At 46.9% G+C, this 24,605-nt stretch overlaps 1 long non-coding RNA gene across 1 annotated transcript; it reads left to right on the top strand.

Annotated features, from left to right (window-relative positions):
* Nucleotides 1–108: 108 nt before the first annotated feature.
* Nucleotides 109–23,814, top strand: LOC142360531 (uncharacterized). The gene is made up of 3 exons (XR_012763130.1): nucleotides 109–507; nucleotides 21,039–21,105; nucleotides 23,659–23,814. It is a non-coding gene; the product is annotated as an uncharacterized LOC142360531 (long non-coding RNA).
* The last annotated feature ends 791 nt before the right edge of the window (nucleotides 23,815–24,605 follow it).

Raw genomic sequence — 24,605 nt, 5'->3', positions numbered from 1 at the left:
AGAGGATGCTTTGTTTCGCCGGTGGTCGCCATGCGACCCCGCCGGCTGGGAGAAAGGGAGCCAGTGAACAGGGGGGGAGGAGGTGGGGAGAATATTTAATTAGCCGCCTCTGGGAATCTCTGCTCTTTTTCCTCTTGCAATTCCCGTGTAGATACCGAAACTCGTTCAGAAAAGAAGAGAAATCAAACTGTCTGGTCCCCCCATTTAGCACCCTTTTTTCTTTATTTTATGGGGAATGGCACTGACACCACTTCCTTACGTTCTCTGCCACCTGCACTTTATTCAGCAAGGCAGAGTAATAACAACCCTCCCCAAATTTCAGCGAGCAATCTCTCACAAACATTTGTCCCACGGAAGTACAACGGCTTCGTAAACTACGTGACACTGTAAGTCGAAGGAAGGAAAGCGTCGTTTCAGTCCTGACAAACTTTCTGCCCGGGAGCTAACCAAGGAAATTGTCTGATGTGCAGATTTCTGCTGTTTCAGGAGTTCTCATTAGGGGCACAGGTAAGCTGAACCAACAAAGTCTGACTCAAAGGCTGGGTATTAATCCTTGTTTTCCCTCATTCTGCAGTGGAGAAGCCCAACTATATTTTTATAATTTTTTGCTTGGTGTCTTTAAGGCAGTGAGGGAAAAGTACAGCTGCTTATTGAAAGCTACTTTCAAGGAAGAACATTGCAATAAACAGCATTTTTTTTCTGAGTAATTACTGCGGTATAGTTTCATTTCCTATATTTTATATTTTTAAGCTACATTACATGCAGTGGAGCAGGTATGCCAGGAATCAAGTCAGAAATATGGAACAGCTTCTACACAAAGAAAGGTTCAAACAGATGAGGACCCAGTTAGAAATGGGTAAGTTGTGGGCAGATTTGATAGAGTGAATGGTGTGAAGAGTGTGAATAGGGACTGCCTGTTCACCTTGCACTAGAAGAACTTGGAAGGGGGCATCAGATGAAGGAACCTGGTTCAGAACACACTACGGGGCTCCTTGCCAAAGGACATTGTGGGTGCAGAAATTCATGTGAATTTGAGGGGAGATTGAACAAATGTTTGGAAAAGTGCTAAATAGATCTAAACTCTCCTAAATCAATAAGCCGCATCACTTTCAGAAAATTATCTGAGCTCAGAACAGTTGAAGTTTGGGAGAACTCTTGGAGAAAGCACTGTGCCAGAGTTCAGTGAAAGGCATCTTTATAAGCAAGACAGTAACTCTATGAAGTTTGGGGTGGGAGTATGATTTTCCAAATGCATCTGCCATGTATCCTTGCCCAGGTAGAGGATGGCGATGGGAACGGCAGCTTGACTGCACACCAGCTGCATTTCCAGGTATTTCACATTGTGTATTCCAAGCTTTGCTGGTTCTTCCCAGCAAGTTTCCTTTTTTTTTCTGTTTTTTTCACCCTGTGATTATTCATGTCAGAGAAAGATAATCTTACTTTTCACCTTCTTTCAAGCTGGGTTTCACTGACAGTGAAGGTGGGTAAAGGAAGGTGTTGCACAGGGACATGGAACCCGCTGGACTGACTGACACAACCGTTCCTCTAGCTTAGGGATGCAGCCTTTGGCAGCGGTAAACGCACAATGTTTTGGAAGAAGGCATAAAAACCTGACAGTGGTTTTGGGAGTTCATTTTCTCTTTGTTGCCACACAGACTTCAGGGTCAAAGCTTGAAATATGTAGTGATATTAGTTTCTCATGAGCTTAGCTCGCATTATCTGCTCTAGTGGCTGCTGAATTAATCAAGCCTTTATGAAATCTGGCTACACCTCTTCAGTACTGATAAACTAGAAGAGGATGTACACCTCATTGAGCATTTCCAGAGAGCCTGGAACATCACTTGTTCTCATTATTGGGGGACTTGTTTCTCTGACAAGACCTACGTGTTGGCTCACGTTTCTCCTGAGTTGACCCAGGTTGTCCCAAATCAGATGTCAGTGGTTGCCAGAGTCACAGCTGCTGTTGATTATTTTGGAACCGCTTTCATGGGGCAAAGTGATTTTTGCTCAGCGTTGATCTGTTCTGAATTGTGCATTTGTTTGACCAAAGCTGGAAGTAAATCTCAGATTTGTTCTTTGACACCTGTCACATTCCTGGTATTAAAGAATCTTTTATTCCTGTCAATGAATCCAGAGACAAACTTGGACAGAGACGTCAGGTCCCCCAACTGACACCTGCCTGGGGACAAAAAGGCACTCTGTGTGCTCAGTGCTAGAAAGCTTGCTTGGAGGGGGGCAGAAAAATAAATCATACAAAGAGAAATGAGGTAATAGGTGTAAATCAAAATACACAGCATGTTGTGTATTGGGACCTTTATGCCTGAGGTACTCCACACGGTGCGTACGGGGTCTGTGTTTGTAGGGTTAAGCAGTGGGAAAGCAGTTGTGATTTATGCATGGGGCCAAACTCTACTCCATCCTGACCCTTCACATTTGGCTCAGTGGGACCAAGCTCTGGAGCTCAGTAGGCAAAGGTCACTAGCCCTGGGGAGCTGAAGGCAGCTGAGATTGCACAAGAAAAAGTCAAGTCTTAAATTCCTGCCTCGGTTAATGCCACAGATGTGCAGTTTGGGACACAACATTTAACCTCTCCGGACCAAATTCTGCTCAGGAGCACTGAAGTGAATTCAGGGTGACTTCACTGAAGCCATGTGGTGAAGCCCAACCCATTACCAGTTAAACATGTCTCCACTGGCTGTCCTAAGGCTGAACTTGGCTCAGGGATTAGAGCCAAGATTTGAGAACTCGGTCCAGTGCGTGAATGACTCCATGTTCCCTAAGAACGCTGCATTTCAGCCTCACTTTATCGGAGGGATGGATGGGGGACTTGGCATACCTCAGATGGGATCCCTCAGGACTTCCAGGTCTGGTGTGAATTGTGCCCCTAATGGGTAGGCCATCGTGGGCTGGGGTTTTTTGCTCTTGTTTGTTGTTGTCACCTGTTTAAATCCCAACAGTTGTTCAAGAGTAGTGAGAAATGTCCCACAGCTCAGCTGAAGCTAAAGCTACTGCTGTAGTTACTGCCCTGTAAGGCCCCTGAGCACAGCCCCATGAAGAGAAAGTGAAATTCTGAGATAACAAGCTCTGGGGACATCTTATCTCCTCTTGAGGTAGGAAATAGTAAGTTGCTCAGAGGAAATATGACTCACTCTTATTTGTGTTCAGAAAAGGGGGGGAATGCCTAGGTTTCTGTTTAATCAAAGCTTAATATGAAGTAGTTTTCTTTGTCTCCTCCCCAAGCATTGCATGCAAAGCAGCATTCACTAGCCCTTGAAGTTAATATACTGTATTATGCATTCTAGCAGCTGACATTTCAGGTGACCTGCATGCAGAGTGCAGCTGGGATGAGACAGATTTCTGTGTCTGTGGCCGCCACTTCTCCTACATTCTTCAATTAAAGCATAGATTTCAAATGGGGGGAGGACTGATACAGAAGCATTCACTCATAAGCAGCGGTAAGATCCGTACCTGCTTTAAAGAGGAACTCATTTCCCTGGAGACACTGATCCCGTGCCTCTTAGCGACAGTTTCCAATCACACAGCGGTGTCAAAGTCAGGACAGCAGGAACAGGACAGAAAGAATTTCGGGTGATGCCAGTCAGGGATCCTTCAACAAGGGAGAGCACTGTAAAGGATGCTATGGCAAGCACAGGAAGAATGGCTAATCCAGTGAGAAGGAAAATGGAGTCACAATTTGTTACTTTAATCTGATACACGCTTCTGAATTTGAACATTTTCTATTTATTTTTTCAAGACTAAATGGGAGATCTTTTTTTGATTGTTTGGGTACCTACCCGCTACTTAGCAGAGCAAAAAAAGAGGCCTTATTTTCCTGCTACAGAGCAATCTTTTTTTTTTTTCTTTGAATTAGTGAAAAAGAGATGACAGAAATGATCTATTGTAGATACAGCAAATCAAAGAACCAGAGCTTAGTTTAGAGGCCCTATGTGGACCACAACTGGTGATGTGAGCTTGCCTTAAGCCAAACAAAGTCAAACAAAACAAAACAACCCCCACAGAACCCCAAATCTATGAATTGCTTTGATCTGCCTACCTTCAGGTAAGAAGAGTGGTCCACTGCAGGCTTCCAAGGCTCTTTTTAGAAATACCCCCATTAGAAGTTTAACGTACTAATCGATAGGCAGGGTTGGTTTCCCACAGCGCTAACCCGGCTTTATAGCAGCATTGCTCCTCCAGGCTGCAGAAGCATGAACTGGCTACAGAACAACACCGTGAAATGTAATACTCTTCCCAAGGGCAGGTCTAATTTTACAGGGATATGGGGAGAGAGAGTCCAGCGGAGGGCTACGAGGATGATGAGGGGACTGGAGCATCTCTCCTATGAGGAGAGGCTGAGGGAGCTGGGCTTATTCAGCCTGAAGAAGAGAAGGCTGAAAGGGGACCTAATAAATGCTTCTAAATATCTCAAGGGTGGGTGTCAGGAGGACGGGGCCAGACTCTTTTCAGTGGTGCCCAGCGACAGGACAAGGGGCAATGGGTACAAACTGAAGCAGAGGAAGCTCCAGCTGAACATGAGGAAGAACTTCTTCCCTCTGAGGGTGATGGAGCCCTGGCACAGGCTGCCCAGAGGGGCTGTGGAGTCTCCTTCTCTGGAGATATTCCAGACCTGCCTGGACAAGGTCCTGTGCAGCCTGCTGTAGGTGACCCTGCTTTGGCAGGGAGTTGGACTGGGTGACCCACAGAGGTCCCTTCCAACCCCGAACATTCTGTGATTCTGTGGGGAGGAAGGTGTGTGTGCATACGAAGGAGGTGGTCTTTAGCTGCTGTGTTACATGCCCTGGCTGCACACCCCCATAGTCAGATGGGGGCTGTTTCCAGCCCTGAAATACGTGCCACAGGCTGCCACAGCAGCACAGGCGTCTGCCTGGTTCAGTGCTGTGGGCAGGTGCCCAAGGACAAGCATTTAAACAAATAATCTGTCTCTTACGGTGCACAGACCCACTGTAGCCACAAAACTAATGAGCTAGCCACGTCCTATGAAACAGCAGCCCTTGGTCCTCAGCATCTTTCACACAGCGAAGACTTTTACATACAATTTTACCCAGTGAGCCAAAAATGAAGCAGGCATTCAGGAGACCAAGCCTTACGGGCAGGCAATGAAGGTTATCAGTCCCTTCAGTGCTGAAGTGTCCTGAAAATGGGGTGTTAGCTTTACTTCCAGCATAGGCTTGCTGTGTTGAAGAGAGTAATGCTTAAATGTATTTCCAAGATGTAGGCTCAATTGTTATGAGCTCTATCCTCTGCCTGGGGAAACAAAAGAAAAAGGAAGTGAAATATTAGCTGTTGGTAGAGCTGTAAATTGAGCCTTTCTCAACCTGGTCAACACAGAAAGCATGCTTCTCACTTGGCCTAGGCAAATGCAGAAATAGGAGATCTTACATTTTTGAACAACTACTAACATGGATTTCTGGAGTTTTCCCAGCAAGAAAATCTGAACTGGAAAGATTCCTCATAAAAACACTCCCATAAGCATTTTTACAAGTTCACATTTAATGCATTGGCTATTTTTAGATATTGTTTGTAAAATCCTTGCCTTGTTATAGTCGGCGGCTTGTCTCTGCTTCGGTGAAGGGGGGCCAGAGACTTCCCTACACAGCTTGAACCCACATGCGGCCCCAGTAACCTTCTCAGCTTACCTACTTCTGTCTCATTCTTCCTTTTTAAATGTGTAGACACTTCTCTCTGCTGTGATGGAGTTCTTCCAGCAAATCTGACATATGGCTTAGGAGTCCTGTATGCTCCAGTTATCCTTGTTCACATTCCTCTGGTCAAACCTGGCTGACAACAATAGCTGGAAAATCAGGTCCGTCTCCTCCCTCCAAAAGATGCAATCAAATGGCTTTAATGAGGAAAATACACCCAAGAAGTGCTACAGGCAAGCTTGCCTTCAGCTTGATGGCAGTCTCATTAAAACCAACAAAAAGACTCCCACTGACTTCAGCAGGGAAATCATTTCCTACTCTGGAATTGTCTGCTTGAGTTACGCAAAGGAAGCAAGGTCAGGCTTTATCTTTAAGTTACGTACATAAATAAATTATTACAGGGTTAATAACTGATGACTCAATTCTTACAGAGTCCAAAAGGTCAAAGGGTTGCTTACAACAACTCATAAGACACCCTTGACTGATGTTCTCACACCACCCATGATAAATTCTGCTGATATGCGTGTCGTGCTTATCCATCAGTCTTTTATGAACTACTTATAAATGCCATATTGTTATAACTCTCGACTAGCAAAACAAGTAACTTCTGTGTCAGAAAGCTGTGCACAAAGTTTGGAGACTCCAGCCACTTTTGCTGACTGCAGAACGCTCAGTTCGTGGATTCAATGTTACTTCAGTTGTGAAATATGTTTCTGGGAGAGCAGGAGATAGGAAGCCTTGTGGCTGGACCAGAATGTGTTGTTAGAAAGTCAACTTCTTTTCTGGCTTAGTTTTACCATTGTAAAAAAAAAAAGAAGGGAAATGATCTCAAACAAAGATATAACCAAAGACAGACAAGCCTCGAGAACGGACGGCAAGTTTTGCCACATATTGCCTGTTGTTTCTCTTCACCCCTGAATTTGCTCTTAAAAATGAGTGTGACATTGTTATTTATGCCTATCATAAAAATAGCCATCATCTGCCACTCACTAGGGACACCAGATTTTCTTACTTGAACAGATATGGTAATTTCTTTTCCCCCACTGTGCAACAAACTCTGAGGTTATTTGTGAAGTACTAGAGCCCTTAGCTTGAATCCTACCTTGCTGGGAAGGGCCAAAAAGGAGTTGTCCCTTTGAAGTGTCAGCAGCAGCGCTGCTGGACTCAGGCCCTTTGTCTTCCCTGGGCAAAGCGGTGGCTGTGAGTACCAAATCCCAGCGCCAAAGGGAGAACGGGGGCCCCACCAGTGCAGGAAGCTGGGGGTGACTGTGGGGACATCAGCTTTGACTCTGTGCCAAGCTGGGGGCAACGAGGCTTTGGGGGGTGGCAATAACCAGGATGACCCCTTCTGCTCACAGAGCACGAGGTGGATTTGGCGAGGAGGCACTTGGGATGTAAATTCATCTCTGGTGCATCAGCTCGGCGTCCAGCTCATTAATCCCCCCTGTGAGGGGTTCAGGTTTTGCTCCTTGAGCCACCTTCTGAAATGCTGCCAGGAACTGGGAGAGCTCACAGCAGTGTGCAGCTCAGTAACGGCTCTGTCAGTGCCCTGGCAGCTCCCAGCTTGCCTTGGCGAGGGGCTGGGGGAGGACACACACGAGATGGACTTCCACCTCCAACAGATTTTCACTGTCATAGCAGGCAACGCTCACCTATGCATAAAACCACACGAGAGAGCTACGTACTCCAAAAAGACAGAGAAAACAGTGGCTGCAGGTGGCTATTGCTAGTCACTGTCTATAGTCAGTTCGCTTTTGGGACAGCGATGTTCAAGGGGACCCGTTCCTTGTCGCAGGACTCCAGCTGAGAAGGCTGCACCATGGACATTTATAAACCGGGGAAGAGAGCTGTGTCTGCGCACCAGAACTCTGCCCAGGCTGCGCTTACACTTTCTTAGTGATGCTCAGTTGTAATTTTTCACAGTTTCACCAAGACAAAAACCAGCTTCAGTTTTGCGCGATCGCTCTTTAAACAAACGCTTGCCCCCTGAAGAATGAATTTATCTGCGATCCCAGGCTCGGCGCTTCGAAAGAAAAATCAATGCTGCCCTCCCGCGGCCTCGGGCTCTCCATGCCGGGGGAAGCTGCCGAGATGTCCACCAGCCTCTCCCGGCTGGTTTTTCTGCTCTGGAGGCAGAAAGGAGAGTCACCAAGCAGTGGGGATTCCGCAGCGGGGTTGTTCACAACTCCTCCCGTTCTGACTGCGAAATTAGCCGCCTGAATTTGGAGCCCCACCTAGCAAACCAAAGAATGATAACAGCTTCAATGAGCTGTTCGTCATCGCCCTTTGGGTGAACTCCTTCTTCCCTTGAGTAGAGGTGGTGAACTCAAGGCTGTCAGTGCAGAGGCAGGAGCCTGAATAGTCATCGGTGCCAGCACATCATCTAGGCAACGACAGTGCTGACCACAACCAGGCTTCCACAGTGCTTATTTAGGACTGACTTCTCAGTGTCTGGCTGTAGAAAGTGGTAGCTCTTTGAGAGGCCTTGCTGTCTCATTTGTCTTCCTTGTTTCACATAAATACACCCATTCCTTGTACTAAAACTCTCCAGGCCACTTGCTAAAGACCAGAGAGGTGGTTGATGCCCCATCCCTAGAAACGTTCAAGGCCAGGTTGGACGGGGCTAGGAGCACCCTGGGCTGGTTGAAGATGTCCCTGCTCACTGCAGGGGGATTGGGCTAGATGACCTCTAAAGGTCCCTTCCAACCCAAAGCATTCTATGATTCATCTGCTGGGCACCGAGGGCCGGAGATGCCTGCACTGCTATAACCAGACCTCGGTTAGGGAGGATTTTTTAGTGGAGGAATGTCCAGACACCAGCAGCTGTAGATTAAACAAATGTGCTGTGCTGGGTGACAGCTGGCAAGCCGGGGAGGTGGTGATGTGTTAAACAGGGCTAAATTCTGTACTAAGTTTAAATCTGGAGTAGGCGCCCTGAAATACGTAGAGTAACTTTGGACTGACTCCGTGGTATCGGAGAGCAGAAGTTGGCCTTGGGATTAAATGAAAAGGTGCAGCAGATGAGGAGTTTCAGGAAAAATTCAATCAAGACAGAGTGAAATCCAACACCTCCGACCAACCCTTCCTCCTCTTTTCTAGTAGCACTTCTGGGGCTGGCTTCTTACACCACGTTTCTCTGTTTTTAGAGGGGGTTATGGATTTGCTTTTGTAAGAGGGGCCCAGACTCTGCTCTCATTTACACCATTGTACGCCTGCCTGTTTCTATGTAGTTCAGCTCTACTTCAGCTTCCATAAGCAAGACAAAAATATCACAGCTGGGCTTACTGTAGCTGAGCAGCAGGCGATGCCTGTTTCAAGACACCTTGAATGCCATGAACAGAAGGACACCGGGCTGACTTCTGTCCTCGTATGCAAATCCTGCTAACATCAGCATCTGAAGGTGCGCACATATGAGGGCAAAATTTGGCATCTCTCGCCTCTTCCCCTCCCTCAGCCTCATAACTGGGAAGGGGAGCCAAGAGCCACGAGGAGTCACTACCGACGGCCAGACTGTTCTTGCAGGAGCAGGTTTTCTATTTTTTTGCCTGAATTTTAATGCTTATCAGATGGGAAGTTCATAGGAGGAATAAGGAAGACCAAGCGAGGCATTACTTAAGATGAGAAATTGCTGGATGTGTAAGAATATTGGTGCTGAGGGACTATACATGAAGCCGGTTAAAAAGCATTATATGTAGTCAGGGTCATAGTTAAGGCTGGTTTAGGGTTGCCACCTCTGAAACAAAAAAGGCACGTTAGCTACATGACCACTGTGCATGCTCCGTGTGTGTGTACTGGCTTTAAAAGCAGTGGACAAATCTCTAACGGCTCAGCTCGCTGCTGGAAACCGTGTGCTGGGACCATGGATTGAATTACTTGCGTCATCCCAGCAAGCCAGGTCCCACACTACCTCCTCCTCCGGGGCCTACACATTCTGGTGAAATTCAGCATGTGTTTCATGATGAAAATGCTATTTCTCTTCTTCCAAACCAGCATGATTCAGAAAGACGTCAGCTGATACCAGCGTCTCCAGCCTTGTTTTGCAAACAAACCGAAGCTTCACTGAGATCGATGGTGCTGCGCTGGTTTGTGCTAGCCGGTGCTCTGCAGCAATGAAGCGATGGGAATTTAAAAATTCTCAGGAAAGGAAAATTGAGATGGATGTCTCCCCTGTTGCAGTTAATACTGTCTGGCCCTTTTTCCTGTACTTTCTCCTGCGTGTCACTTAGCACGTGAGCACTTCAGGGAAGAGGACAGGAAGGAAGTATCCTTAATGGGCTCTTTCATGAAATGAGGTAGATTAGGTGACTGGGGTTTTTTTGCTGTACAAGACTGTAGATCTAACACTGCAGACTTCACTCTTTTGAAGTGTTTAGCCCTCCCTTAAACTGTCAATTCATGGAAGGTTAAATCCTACCCTTCCACCTACACTGGATGGCGCATTTTTTCAGGCAATGTGCCTGAAATCTGTGTAGATGCACATGGCCTGTGAAGTACAAGTCTCTGCAGATGGGAACGATGAATAATCTTATTGGAAGTGATTGAAAATGGTTTGTCTCTGGTGCTTCGACATGGCATAGGTAGGGCCCAGGGCACCGAAGAGCTGAGGTACCAAAATGTTGGGCATCAAGGAGAGAAGGGCTCCCAGGGGCTAACGTAGAGACATTGTCTTTGTAACATGCCACTTAAAAAATCTGCATGTCAGCCATTATATATAAAGTATGACAGCACTTTTCTTATTGTACAGGGATGCGGAATCAGGCCCACGTATGCACTGCTTGCCAGTGGCTTGTGGAAGGGCCTGAGAGCAGGGCATGGCTCTTGCAGGGTAGATAACCAGTGGTGGGACAGTGGTGTGAAAGGGACAGGACCATAACAGAGGTGCTTATGGGGGACTTCTGGAGGAGGAGAGCAGGCGTGGAGGCTTTGCAGTTACAGAAGAGCAAGGCCCTGGGTGTACATAGGCATGTCAGCCTTTCATGACTGTTTTAATTTGGACCCTGTGAGGCTGAACATGTGAGCTGCTCAACAGTTCAGAGGTGGGAAGACCCTCGTTGGCAGCGTTTGGCTCTCCTTGGTCCCTTGGCAGCCAGAAGTTGTGTCCTTCCTCTCCTTCACTCCCTCCTTCCTTCACACCATCATAAATGCCTGAGGTTGGAGGGAGCCTCCAGAGGTCATCTGGTCCAACCTCCCGCTCAAGTGTGGCCACCTCGAGCAGGCTGTGCAGGGCCATGTCCAGTCAAGTTTTCCAGTTTTCCATGTCTCCAAGGACGGGGACTCCAGAGCCTTCCCGGGCAGCCTGGTCTTGCCCTTCCAATCTCCCCCCCCTTCCCAAGCCCTGTGCACTCCTCACCCCAGTCAGCAGGAGTCAGGATGTTCCCAGGGCCACCAGCCTATCTCCCGGGCATCCCACCTGGAGAAAACCCTGGTGAAATGCAGAGGAAAAACGTGCCAAACTAATGCAGGGCGGATGGACTGCAAGGGCAGTAATGTGACAGAGGGAAGGGATGTTTGGTGGGGTTTTGCTCAGTGGGTCTATGCAGGAGGGAGTTTTGTGACTGGTTAAAACATACTGAGCTCCTAACTCTTGTAGCAATCTAAAGTCCCCCAGCTGTTTCAGACAAGTTCACCCCATTCTGACTTTGCTGATACAGCGTTGTCTTGGGTAGATGGCCTCATCTCACAGGTCTTTGTTCACCCATTCGTAAAACAAAGCTGATGATAATCACCCACTGGTGTCCCAGGGCTGTGGCACAAGGCTTGTTTCACACCCGACTCAAACCATTAAAATGCAGTAGGAACAGTGATATTGTGCCCTGGGACAGGGACGTTTGTCCTGCTTTCCAGGCACGAGATGACTTCTTTACTTGGTGAGGGAGGTGGTGTGGTGTGTTGAGACCCAACACTCACGCTGCTTACCCAGAGAAGGGAACTGGACACAACTCTGCTTCTTTTTGCTGACTTGCAGGGAACCAAGGCCTGGCAGCCCTGGGAACAGGAGGTTTAAACACTGCTTCAGTCATCCGAATTAGGCATCACAGAAATATAAGTCTCTTGTAGATGCTACCGTAGGCGGTCTAACTATAGCCCCTAATCCCTCTGTGCCTCAGCTCCCTCTTTTTTAAGATACAGATAGGGAAACTTAGGAGCCATAGTGTCAACATAAATATAAATATTTTCTGAAACCTTCTTACTGTGGTGGCAAAATATAGGCAGAACAATACTATTTACTATTAAGTTCCCAGAGCTGGATTTTTAAACAAGAGAGTATATGTTTTGGAAACGGAGTGAGGGAGGGCTAGAGACAGAGAGGACGTGCTCAGCCAGGCTGCGGGGTAGGGGACAGGCAAAAAGGCTGCTCCTACTCTGCCTCTCCGGCTACGGAGCCACCTTGATGGATTTTGGGGGGAAACCTGTCCAGCTGACAGACAGGGCACTGCTACAGCACTGAGCTTTGAAGGTCTGGGCCTGAGGAATGGAGGTTAACCATGAGCCAGCAGTGTGCCCTGGCTGCCAAGAAAGCCAATGGAATCCTGGGGTGCATCAAGAAGAGTGTGGCCAGCAGGACGAGGGAGGTTCTCCTTCCCCTCTACACTGCCCTGGTGAGGCCCCATCTGGAGTACTGTGTCCAGTTCTGGGCTCCCCACTTCAAGAAAGATGAAGAGCTGCTGGAAAGAGTCCAGGGGAGGGCTACAAGGATGGTGAGGGGACTGGAACATCTCCCCTACGAGGAGAGGCTGAGGGAGCTGGGCTTGTTCAGCCTGAAGAAGAGAAGGCTGCGAGGGGACCTTATAAATGTTTATAAATATCTCCAGGGTGGGTGTCAGGAGGATGGGGCCAAGCTCTTTTCAGTGGTGCCCAGTGACAGGACAAGGGGCAATGGGCACAAACTGAAGCAGAGGAAGTTCCGTCTGAACATGAGGAAGAACTTCTTCCCTCTGAGGGTGACGGAGCACTGGCCCAGGCTGCCCAGGGAGGTTGTGGAGTCTCCTTCTCTGGAGATATTCAAGACCCGCCTGGACAAGGTCCTGTGCAGCCTGCTGTAGGTGACCCTGCTTGGGCAGGAGGGTTGGACTGGGTGACCCACAGAGGTCCCTTCCAACCCCTACTATTCTGTGATTCTGTGATTCTGTGATTCTGTGTCGGGAAGCCTATTAAAAAATGACAGGAATCCGTCACCTGCTCAAATAGCCTTCACAAAATAATAAAAAAATCGCAGCACCTTCTGGAGATTTCTCTTGACATGTCAGAGCGTGAGGGATGAGTACACCAGCAGGAGCCTTGCTGCTGTCCACGGGAGGGGTCACAGACACCTTTGGGTCCTGCAGCAGCACTCTTACAGGTAACAGCACTTTGGAGCTCTACTCCACCGTAGTGTACCCTGTAGCAGGCATGGGATTAATCCACTTCACTCGTGGGCACCAAATGCTTGACTTCAGGAGAGAAAGAAGCCAATATGGGTCTTAACACCTCGAGTGGATTTCCTGGTAACCCTAGGCATGAGATTTTTCTTACAGAGATTAGTTAGATTATCTGCTAGAAATGGAAATTGGCAGACCTGGGCATGGTTACAGGGGAAATAGGGAAGGGAAGGTGTAACTACAAGGTCTTTTATGGGATGTGGGAAGATAAGAATGTATTTTTGAAGGGGGAAGGCAGACTTATTTTTATTAGTGAGGACTAATGAAGGACAGCGCTTTGAAAAGCCACGCTATAAGAAGGATGGAAATGGAGGATATGTAGAAACTTCAGGCTCTGAGACCAAGAGAGTACAGTTTTGAAGAAGTGTAGCTGAGTGGGGAGTAACATACAGGTGAGAAAAAAGACCTGTGCATGTACAACAGGTTATTCTTACTTTTTGTTCAGCCTTTTTCTGAGGTAACATGGAAAAATCACAATGGTTGCTCAAAATAAAATTGCCAGTTCATGTCACATTTCAGCTTCCCGCTGGGACAACACTTGTTTTGTTCTGCATCTGATACAGAAGCCCTCAAAATCTGCTTTGAAGCTAAGGGACCATTTTATTCCTGTCTTGGTAATAGCATCTCTGCAGTGAACTGGAGGAGCTTTTGAGCAGTTGCTGGCAGTTCCTCAGCCCAGACAACATCCTTCACTGAAACTGCACAAACAATCTTTAATAAAACTTTGGAGATGTGCAAGTGTTCATGGTATAGTGTATACATACACGCATACGCATTCATCTGAAGAAAATTTTCCCCTGGAGTCAGTGCTGACCTGTTCTGCACCTGTATCTCCTTATTCCCCAACGATGGAGCAAGGTGAGAGGTCCTCCTTTGGCTCCTTCTTTATGATGAAGGTGGTGAAACACTGGATCAGGTTGCCCAGAGGGGTGGCAGAGGCCCCATCCTGGAAACACTCAAGGCCAGGTTAGATGGGGCTCTGAGAAACCTGGTCTAGTTGAAGATGTCCCTGCTCGTTGCAAGGCGGTTGGCTAGATGACTTTGAAAGGTCCCTTCCAACCCAAACCATTCTGTGATTCTATGGTTCCTCTGTGGCCTTCCACCCACCTCAGGCTAGAAGGTAAGATGAAGGCACAGGAGGTGGTAAGATGTTGGAAACCACCTCGGCGTGCTGGATCCAGCAGGCACCAGTTGTGTGGCAGGCTCAGCAGGGGGAGCCTTGTGTTCAGTCCTGGAGCTGAGGAAGGGAGCAGGCTTTACGCAGCTCAGAAATTAAAGGTTGCTTTCCTTTTCCTCCCCCTTCTGAGACCCTGCGCTTGCTGATCGAGCTGGAAGTGGCTAGGCAACATCACACGGTTCCCCTATGTGTGTATGTTTGAGTATTTTATGCTGCCCATGCAGTTTACAAAGGTTTTAGTGCCTGCCCCTGTGATGCTGTGCTCCAAAACTCAGCTGTCCCACCACATCCCCGGGGCAGCTGTCCTTCTTCTGGCAAAAGGAAGCAATGGAGGAGAAGAGCTCCATATAGAGCTGCTCTGTCCTGTCCAAACTGGTTTGCTATTCGGTGTAATTACGGTACTTTGAAAGGACCCAAACACCCCACTGCCTGGCGCTGGCTTCGCCACTGAAGAGCTGCTGGGTGCTGGCTGGGGAGGGAGGGGTTTCTCTTCCACGGCAGCTCCCGAACGGCCTCGCTGTGTTAAATATTTACTTGTTGTTGCTGATCTCACAGGTCATTTTACTGCATCTCCAGCTCCCTTGACACAGAGAGACTATTTGGAGCCTAATATGAATTTTTGTTGCCTGGGTGTTTCACTGCTAATTTTTTTGATTGGAAACTGAAGGTTTTGGCTAAATGAGTAATTTTAGGAAAAGCCTGCTTTCCTCATTAAATACTTTTGGTCAAAACCTAACATTTCCTAACTTTCTTCTGAAAGGCTTTCATTTTTGTGACAGTCATTGTGTGAAAACATTTGCTCCTCAAGTTAACAGATTATTTTTTCAGTGACAATTAGGATTTGATTTCCAGAGTGTTGTGTTGGAGCAGACAATGTGCCCAGCCCCGGTTACACAAAAGCTGTTCATGGGCCAGGCCAAGAGGCAGACGAGAAGATGGGCAGCAGCGATGCCTTTGTGGCTGCCCTTTGTTCAGGAGAGTAGCAGAAGAGCAAAGATGGCTTTAATACAAAACCAGCAAAGAACCGTTTCTTTTGGTGATATATGTTGTGAAAAACCTTTCCTGTGCCTTCATCCCAGAGCTTCAAGGTCTGAAATATTTTTGGGTAAGTAGTTTTCGTTTGTTTATGTGTCCATGACTTAACTGAGATGAAACTGTTATCAAAAAGCTGTGTCAGCAGTGCGCAGGAGGCGAAGCCCCAGCCCAAGGCATCAGACATGACGTTCCTGTGAGCTCTCTTTCTGTTTTCCTCACTCCTCACCTCTTTTTCCCTTTGCTGTGAATAAGGTGTGGGTCTCCTGCAAGGTCCCATATTGAGGTTTTGATGCAGTAACCTTGCAGCTTGCGCTAAAACTGGTTTGCTTGTTCCAGCAGGTAAGAGCAAAGAAAACAAGCCCTATTAGAAAATGCATTGGCCTGACTATGATTTTAAACACGATTTGGCATGTAATTTGATTCTCTTTAAAACATGCCAGCTCGTAAAAGCCTAGCTCTAGCAGGGACTTGAGATGAATCTCAACAAGTCAACACGTTTTTAACACCGCCTGCTCCATTGTTCATGAAGACTTGTTGGAGAACGAGCAATTGTCTTCTCTAATGGTGCTGCCTGTCCTGCTGGAGCACATGGAGTGCCTCCCAGTCTCCGTCACCATCCCCTCTTGCAGAAACACAGAGCAAAAAGCCCAAGGAACAGCTTGTGGGCCTCCTTCTCATGCACAGATATGGTCTAATTGAACAGGGCAGAGTTTCCACCCTTAAGTCATAACGTCCATGCAAGTGTGGCTGCTTTGATGGATAGATTCCATCCTTGATCAGAGCAAGTTACAAGCATTACCATCTCAGGCAACTGTTGTCCTAGAAGGGCAGTCCGTACTCCAAAATGCTGGTGGGAGGAAAAAGTGTTCTCAAAGCCCCTGCGTGGTTCCCTCTAGAGTAATCCAATATGATTTTTGCTGCAAGCACACCAGATCTCCTCACCTGAAGGTGGCAGTGATTTGAACTTGAACTGGCTGAACCTATGAGTGAGAGCCTGCATGGACACTCTCAGCTGGGCTGGCATGTGGCTCATCCCCCAAACAGACGAGTTCATGGTGTTCCTTCCTGGATATGGAGAACCACCGTGGATTTTCCATACATAACATGTAAAGCTGGCACACTGAGTTGGGCTGTATGAGAAACAGAAGACATACAGAGGTGTTGTTTAAATAAACATAAGTGAATGGCATTTTTCTGAAGTGCCTTCCAGGAGCTGGCTGAGGCAGGGCACATCCCCATCAGCCCTTCACGCACCTGCATGTCTCCATCTCTTGTACCAACCCAGCTGACGCGCAGCACAGGGATGCCTTTGAATTTCACCCATGTGAGTCCAAAAGAATAATTAAAGTGCTGTATGACTGACTTGGACAAACGTGCACCCTTGACTTGACCTCTGATGACTTACATATTCCCTCATAGGCTTGCACGGATGGGCAGACCCCCCCAAAATGCTGTTGGCATCCTGGCTGGCAGCACAGAGGCATCTGTTTAAGAGCTCAGCGCAGATGCATCAGTTTACTTCTTGCAGGAAACAACTGTAGACTTGTGTGGCATTTAATTAAGGCACAATAGCAAATCCTTCAGACAAAGATGGCCCCTGCAGGCAATGTCTGCTACAGACGGTGCTCAGCATCTGCTCGTGGGCCAGGCTTTAACCAGAGCTGGTACAGAAGCCGTATAACTCTACTGCTTTGGTGTGAAGAGCACATCATGTAATGTGAGTTTGGGTCTAGGGCTATGGTAATATGGCCACCCGGCTCCCATATAGATATGTACAGCTTCCAAACTGACCCATAAGTGGCAGTCATGCAGATGAGTTGCTGTTGAAAACTCCTGAGCTGAAGGAGATGTGAAGATGTGACCAACCCCTCTAGGAAAAAGATAAATTCAAGGCAAATAGCAATGTGTACCACCAGCCCAAATGAGTTTCTTTAGCCATGCTGACTACCAAGGGAGAAGAGGAAGGGCTTGAACCAGGGGAATCAACACCCTCAGGTGCCTGCAGAGAGAGCAACCTGGCTGGGCACCCCCCGGGGCTGGTAGGGCTCTTTTCCAGCTCCCTAGCTTGGGAGACAGGGCCTAAAGCTTTTGACTGAATCACAGAATCACAGAATGTTGGGGCTTGGAAGGGACCTCTGTGGGTCACCCAGTCCAACCCCCTGCCAAAGCAGGGTCACCTACAGCAGGCTGCACAGGACCTTGTCCAGGAGGGTCTTGAATATCTCCAGAGAAGGAGAATCCACAACCTCCCTGGGCAGCCTGTTTCAGTGCTCCGTCACCCTCAGAGTGAAGAAGTTCTTCCTCGTGTTCAGCTGGAACTTCCTGTGCCTCAGTTTGTGCCCATTGCCCCTTGTCCTGTCGCTGGGCACCAGTGAAAAGTGTTTGGCCCCATCCTCCTGACACCCACCCTTGAGATATTTATAAACATTTATAAGGTCCCCTCGCAGCCTTCTCTTCTTCAGGCTGAACAAGCCCAGCATGAAGGATGTTCATGGTGTGCATCCTAGCTGGCTGAGGCCCAAGTATGGTGTGAGAGTATTTCATGGCATCAGCAAGCGAAGGGGGAGCAGCTGGGAGGCGGCTGCCACCTCTGAGGAGTGATGGTGGGAAGCTGTGAGCCATTGACGGTGTTTGGCCAAGAGCCTGGTGGCTGCGCTACGTGTAGCCGTTGGTAGGCCATTTGTCATACACTGTGCAGCCAGCCGCCGGTCAACAGCAATTACTGTTTTTTTTACAGTGTCCAAACAATGTTAGTCGCAAGCTGTGTTTGCTGTCATAATGTAAGAACCAGATCATTACAGGATGAAAAAAAAAAATTGCTTTGCAGGGATTTTGTGCTTTTCTTTTAAAGTTAGCAGGTGTTCCTGGTCACCCTGTAAAACCACAGTGAAAATATCTGCATACCACTGAAATGAAGCAACTCCAGACCAACCCCTGTGAAGAAAATCCCATCCTTTGCTTTTGTTTGTAGAAATGAATGGGCAAAAAGAGCTTTAACAATGGGTTTTCATAACGATAGAGCGGGAGCTTTCACCACCATCTCAGTTTTGGACCGCATCTGATGCAGGCTCATGGAGACAGGGGACTGTTATTAGAGCTGCGTGAATAATCTACAGCAAGTAACTGAATGGAAGTGTTTGGCCTTTTTTCTGTTTGCAAACTATTTGTGAGCCTGCCTGGATGTTCTTGAATGTGTTTGTTGTTTGAAATAATACTGCCCATAACTTCTGTGAATAATCATTTATTTGTAGTTTGCCTACGAGCATTTAGATAGTCAAAATGTCATTTCTGTTCCATGGTTACATGAGTGCAACCCTGAGATTTCCACCAAGAGTACCCGCAGTCAGCAGTGGTAGATTCACTTTCTGTGAAAACCTACGGAAATCTTTTTGGGAAATGCATGTTCATTTGCAAGATTCATGGAAAAAAAGAAAAAGGGGGGAAATGCAGTTAAATAAAATGTCCGTGTAAAACATTAAAAAGTATTTCCTGTGATTCTTTCTGTGGCTAAATGAATGATTTAAGTTTTTATGATTTGCAGTCTGGAATCACTTAGTCAGAAGTAAGTTTGCTTAGAAGATTCCTACTTGAGCTAGACACAGTCCCCTGGCTCCACAGCTCCAAAAGGACATCTGCATGCTGTAGTCCAGATCTGGACCACCTCCGGACTCCAGAAGTTGTATGCTGAAATGCTCAGGTCTCCGACTGCTGAAGGACTGTTTGGTGGTGAAACAAAGAGCTCACCATTTGGTTTCCAAGCAGGGCTATCGCTGGCATAAAGGATCACCCCAGCTGTCAGGGTGATGGTGTCCTCAGCAGAGCCTGCTGCCTCGTTTCTTCCCCAGTGTGCCACTGGCACATCACTCAGCTTGGCACAAATGGCTGCAGGTCACCGCTGCTTCTTGCAGAGCTTTCAAGAGAAGCAAATGTACCCTTTCCAGGAGGAACCCGGTGTACCAGGTACGGTCTGCCGTGTGCTCACAGGCCCAAGGCAAAGACAAAGAAAACTTCTCACCCATGTGTCCCACAAGCCACCAGAGCTTGTGGGGACACTCTCAGGTCAGTTGGGCAGCCAAGCGGCGATGGGGTTTTGTGACCTCCTTGCCCTCCAAAGAATTGGTACATACTTCATGCCTAACGCACTCCAGGCTCTGCCGTGTTGCAGCCACTTGGCCAATCGCTTCCAAGCCAGGTCTTTGACAGCCAACAAGCTCTGCTAGCAGCTCCGTGAGAAGATTCTGTGGCAGCAGTGTTGGACTGCTGCCCGTCTGCCCAGGCAGGACTAAGGGAGCTTACAGAGAAGGCGATGTGCTAGGAACGGCTATTGCGTTTGTTTTCACCCATAGCCCTTCGGTTACCTGTCATGGTTGGATGGTTTTGTGACAAGGACACCTTGAAGGATAAATTTTATAGGCATATTAGGGAAGAAATAGTCAATACTACACATAGGCTAAGTGTCTTCATCCCAATTTGACATTTATTTTCGAGGGAAGAAGTAATATTTTGCAAACAAAACAGTGCATTTTGGATCTCTGAAAAATTTTCTGCTTCAGTTTCTTTAATACAGGCTCGTTGTTTACCCGTTGCATTCTGGAAGAAGCCTACTACAGAAAATTATTTTTTCTGCAAATATCTCACAACTCTTGAACCCTCTGTTTCCAAACAGCTCTTCTCTGAACTACTGTATGTGGGCAGACATTTTCAAAATACTAGATCTTTCTTGGCACATCAAAGAGCAGCGTGGACTGCTAGCTTTCTGTAGCTGTGTCACGAAAACTTTAGGCAGATCAGTTCTTAGAACCAAGGCTGTTCTCTGCCTTGTATGCCAGACCTCCTCAAAGCAATGGATTTTGTAGCATTTTAAAGCGATACTTCCTGGTATTTTATAGCTTTCTCAAACACAGCAATGTTAAATTGGTTTCACTCGAAATTTTCATTGCCATCTCGTTGTCTAAGGGCTCCTTAGGAAGCTAATGGACAGTCGGAGACCAGTAAATGACAGTTAAACCTAGAATAGTGTGGACAAAGGGGAGGACTTGGATTCAGAAGGTGAAACAGGCTGTGACCTGGTACAACTTATTTTACTCTGTTTTCTTTCTCCGCCTTTATCTTTACCACTTAAAGCATAAAGCTGTTGGGCTTCCTACAACAGATGAAGAAAAGAAAATTTTTGTTGTAATGGGAGAAAAAATGATCCTGTTCATTCTTTCACCCTTCCTGCTCTCTCCACAGCATTTTGCTGGGCCCTTTCCTCCTCTTTCTTCATCCAGCATCCCCTTCTGTCCTGTCCCTCACTGGGACTCCCGTGCTGCCCCTCTCTTCCTCCCATTGCTTTGTCTTGTTTTCCCTTCCCCAGGAAGGTTTTAGTGGAGGGGGGTCATCTGAGCGAGAGAGTATCTGCCTATGGAACTTGTGACCAGCACAGGCTGAAATGAGAGTTACACTCAAGACGAGGCTTTTTTGTGGAAAATGAAAACAAAAATAACTTTTTCTCATATTATTGACATTTTTCAGAGGGTATTGTCATTGGTAGAGTGAACTAAAGCCAGTATTTGGCTTTGGCTATTGAAATGTTTTCACAAAAATTTGCCAACCTCTAACTTCTTTTTTCAATTCTCCAATTAAGGAAAAAAAAAATTATTTAAAAGAATCTTTCCCTCACAGCTCCCCCCTCCCCCTGCTTTTTTTTTGGTTAGAGAACTAATTTTCCACTTGCACTAACTCAATGCAATCTTTTTGTTTCAGAAGCCGCATTGCAGTAACGTTGAAAAAGGAGTCCAGAGCTGGCTGATTTAATGCCTCACTCATGGCCGTTTGTACCCTTTCCATTTCACTTTACCTTTTTCGAGCTGCATTTGGTGGGAAGTGTTTTATATGCTAAAGCATCCCAGGCACTCCACTATTTTTCTTTAATGCTGTGCTGTATCACTGAGCTGCAGCTGGCTGGGGTACATCATGTAGTCGCTCCATTTCACAGCCAGCTAACAGCTGATGGTGGAGGCTCGTGCATACAGCTATGGTGTGACCTGGGCTGGCAGAGGAAAAAAACCTTTCAAAACTGTTCCCAGTCAGTTAGTCTGAATGACCATCTGTCATTCTGGGCTCTATATGATGTGTGTGTGGAGGGTAACTGAGGGTTGAGATAGATTGATTTAGGCCTGAAAAAGAAATAGCATGAAAGGGGGTAGCTACATCCTGGACCATAAAACTAGTGCTTAAGCCATGGGCAGGTCCCCCAGACTTCATCCCTTCCCCTCCTGCAAAGGAAATGAATTAATGTCATTTACTTACAAAACCTCACATTCTGTTTTTTAAGTAATAATACAGCTTGGGGACATGTTTAAAAGTGAACGCTGTAAAGGGACATGGTGGTGGGATGCCTCTCCTGAAGTTGTTGAAAACGGCTGTGGAGGACCCTTGGACACAGCATTTCTGTGAGGAGGGGGAAAGATTTATTTAAAAGCAGCGTTGACTTGCACCTTCGACACGCTGGCGGTGTATAGCCCATCTGTCTCTGTCTGCCTCATTTCATCACATCGCAAGCGGCGCTGGGCAGACTCCCTTAGGCCACGTGCTCACACCGAGCCTGATTTGGGCCTCTGGGCTCTATCTCAGCCTTAAAACACAGAGGTGACACATGTTCCTCAAGAAAGATGAAGGACATTGGTTCTGGGGAAGGTGGGATTCAGCTTTCATGGTTGTAACCCTAAGGGATTTGGGAAGGGAGACCTGAAACGGTGCACAGCCTGAGTCTGGGAAGAATGAGGAAGCAGCAAGGATGGAGCAGGGTCTTGCTAGCCACATGTATTCAACAGCTGATGATATTTAACAGTTGTTTTTTTGAACTGTGCTGAACCACCTCCAGCACAGTTGTCTCTACCCCACTGGGTTAGGAAGAGTGTTTGAACGGAGATGGGGAGAGGTTACAGAGCTTTACCCAGTTCACAGGCATTAAGTCACCTCCCTTTCCAGCAAGGACAATTACGCCAGTGTTGTTTTTATGCAGAAATGAAACGTAAAGGCTGGTTTGGCTTTAGTGCCCTGCAGCACAAAGTTACAAGACCTCATTTGTGATGATGCCATGATTAGGTCACCAGGAAGGTTAAATTCCACTTCTTGGGTGCGACGGAGACTTGGCCCAAGGTGTGTGCAGGGTCTGGCAGCACCCATAAAAAAGAGTTAATGATGGAGCTGGCAAAGTGGATATCTGCCTGCTTCCTTTTCATTGATTAAAGGCAATTGGTCACCATGGGGCAACTCAGGCAAGGCTAGGAGAGTTAGCTACAGAATAAGGTTTGACTCTAAGCTCTGCTAAGACTGACTGTGTTTCTTTCACAGTGAGTATACAAGACTCCAGGAGATTTTTGCATGTATTCTGAAAATATTCTCCATCCTCATAATCTTAGGGTTTTGTGGCATGATCTGGAAATATAATAAAAAGAGGCTCTGGGGGTCTTTTTGCTCCTGCGACTGTAAAGCAATATTTAAACCTTACCCAGTTGCAGTGTACTGTCACTGACTCTTGCAACGTCATAAAATTTCTTAGTTTAAATCTAAAGATCACAAACTTGTGTCTTAAGTTGTCACTGATCAATTAGAGACACAGTCCTGGAACAGAGTTTGAACAGATGGACAGGATGGTCAAGACCAAGATGGTCAATAGTCTTCATGGCTGTCTCCAGACTGCGTCTTCACAGCCTGTCCTGGCATGGTTCGTCATCAAGTGGGCACTTAGGAAGTGCCCAGCATGTCAAGAATCCAACTTAATTGCTCATGTTGCAATCTGCCTACCGGATGTACTTACATCTGGACAACAAGCTTTGTTATTCTCCTGGTCAAGACGAATATTCACATTAGTGTCTGACAAGCAAGAGTGAGGGAGTTCATGAGAAAATACATGTTCATCCAACCCCAGAAAGCAAAGCTTTGTCTAGATAAGTGTGATCGGTTGCTCAGTGTTTGTTACTTCTGAACAGACAAATAAAATGAGGAGTATGTTTCAACTCGTCCCCTCCCTCCTGAGGGCAGATGTAGGGTTAAATCAGTGCAGTTGGATGTGGTGACAAACCAGAGGGCCAAGAAGGTGATGATACAAGACATGTTTACACAGCAAAGGAAGAGCTGCGATATCCACATGTGCCAGCCTGAGCTACGAGAGCAGGGAAGGGACAAGCACTGGGCTTTGGTGCGTGTTTGGGATGGGAGTCAGCGGTCCTTCAAAGTGTTGTGCTCTGTGCAGTTGCCTGAACTAAAGGTTGCATGGCTCACCTGCGCTCTTAGGGTTAACTATAAACTAGCTAGGTTAGACTACACAGGCAAGATTTTAAGTGTCTGTAGTCATATCTCCTATACCATTGGTTTTCAGCTGCAGAGACAAGAAATCAAGTGCTGGAATGCTCTTCCTGAAGACCATCCGGACCTTGTATATTGGCACTTCACGATCCTAGAAACACCGTTGAGCTTGGCAGGACTGGCCTAAAACCAGCAGTGCCTCAGGCCAGGATGAAGGTTCGCTGACCAAACAGTGTGGAGGAAATCTTGGCTGTGCTTTGATTTATTGTATTGCATTGCTAGTACAGCTAGATGCATAAAACATAATGATTAATAAATCTGTTATGACCTCCTTTTTTCCTATTCGCAAACTGTTCGAGCAGTATTCTCAGTTGCATTTGTTCTTCAGAATTTTTCACTGAGTAATTTCTGGAAACAATTCTCGTGTTTTTATCTTGTCTGGGAAGTTATGCTGTATCTGACATTGGAGCTGTTTTCATTAGAGACATAAATCTTTCTTTTGTTGTTTCAGAATCCCATTTCCCATGCTACCATTTGCAATCACAGATATGAAACTTGCTTTCTTTGACTGCTCTTCAGCATCCATTTATCACCGTCTGTTTCAGCTGCTGTTGAAACGCTAGTAAACTGTACCACCCTTGCATTTGGGACCCAACACCATACACAGAAGCAGGCAAGTACTTGGACAGGAATTAGAAGTGTGAACGAGCAACTGTGAAGTTTCCTTTTATGGACAGAGTTGCTATCATTTGTGCATACAGTCTGTATTTTGCCTGAGTGCCCACCTGATGCACAACAGAAAGGTGAGGCCACGCATGGGCTGTGTATGTTGATGGCACATGTTGAAGCACGTAGCATTACCATCACCCTTGCTAACCTCTCACCAAACACTGAAGTGTCAATCCTTAATCAAAATAGCCAGTACAGGAACGGAGTAGAACCAAGAGACTTCTCCACTGACTAGAAAAGGCAGAAAGAAATAATTCCTTCTGGCAGTGATCCTTCAAACGGGGCATATGT

Source organism: Opisthocomus hoazin, chromosome 1, assembly GCF_030867145.1.
Source record: "Opisthocomus hoazin isolate bOpiHoa1 chromosome 1, bOpiHoa1.hap1, whole genome shotgun sequence".
NCBI classification, from domain to species: domain Eukaryota; kingdom Metazoa; phylum Chordata; class Aves; order Opisthocomiformes; family Opisthocomidae; genus Opisthocomus; species Opisthocomus hoazin.
The sequence above is the reverse complement of the archived record's forward strand: the minus strand, read 5'-3'. Positions and strand labels throughout refer to the sequence as shown.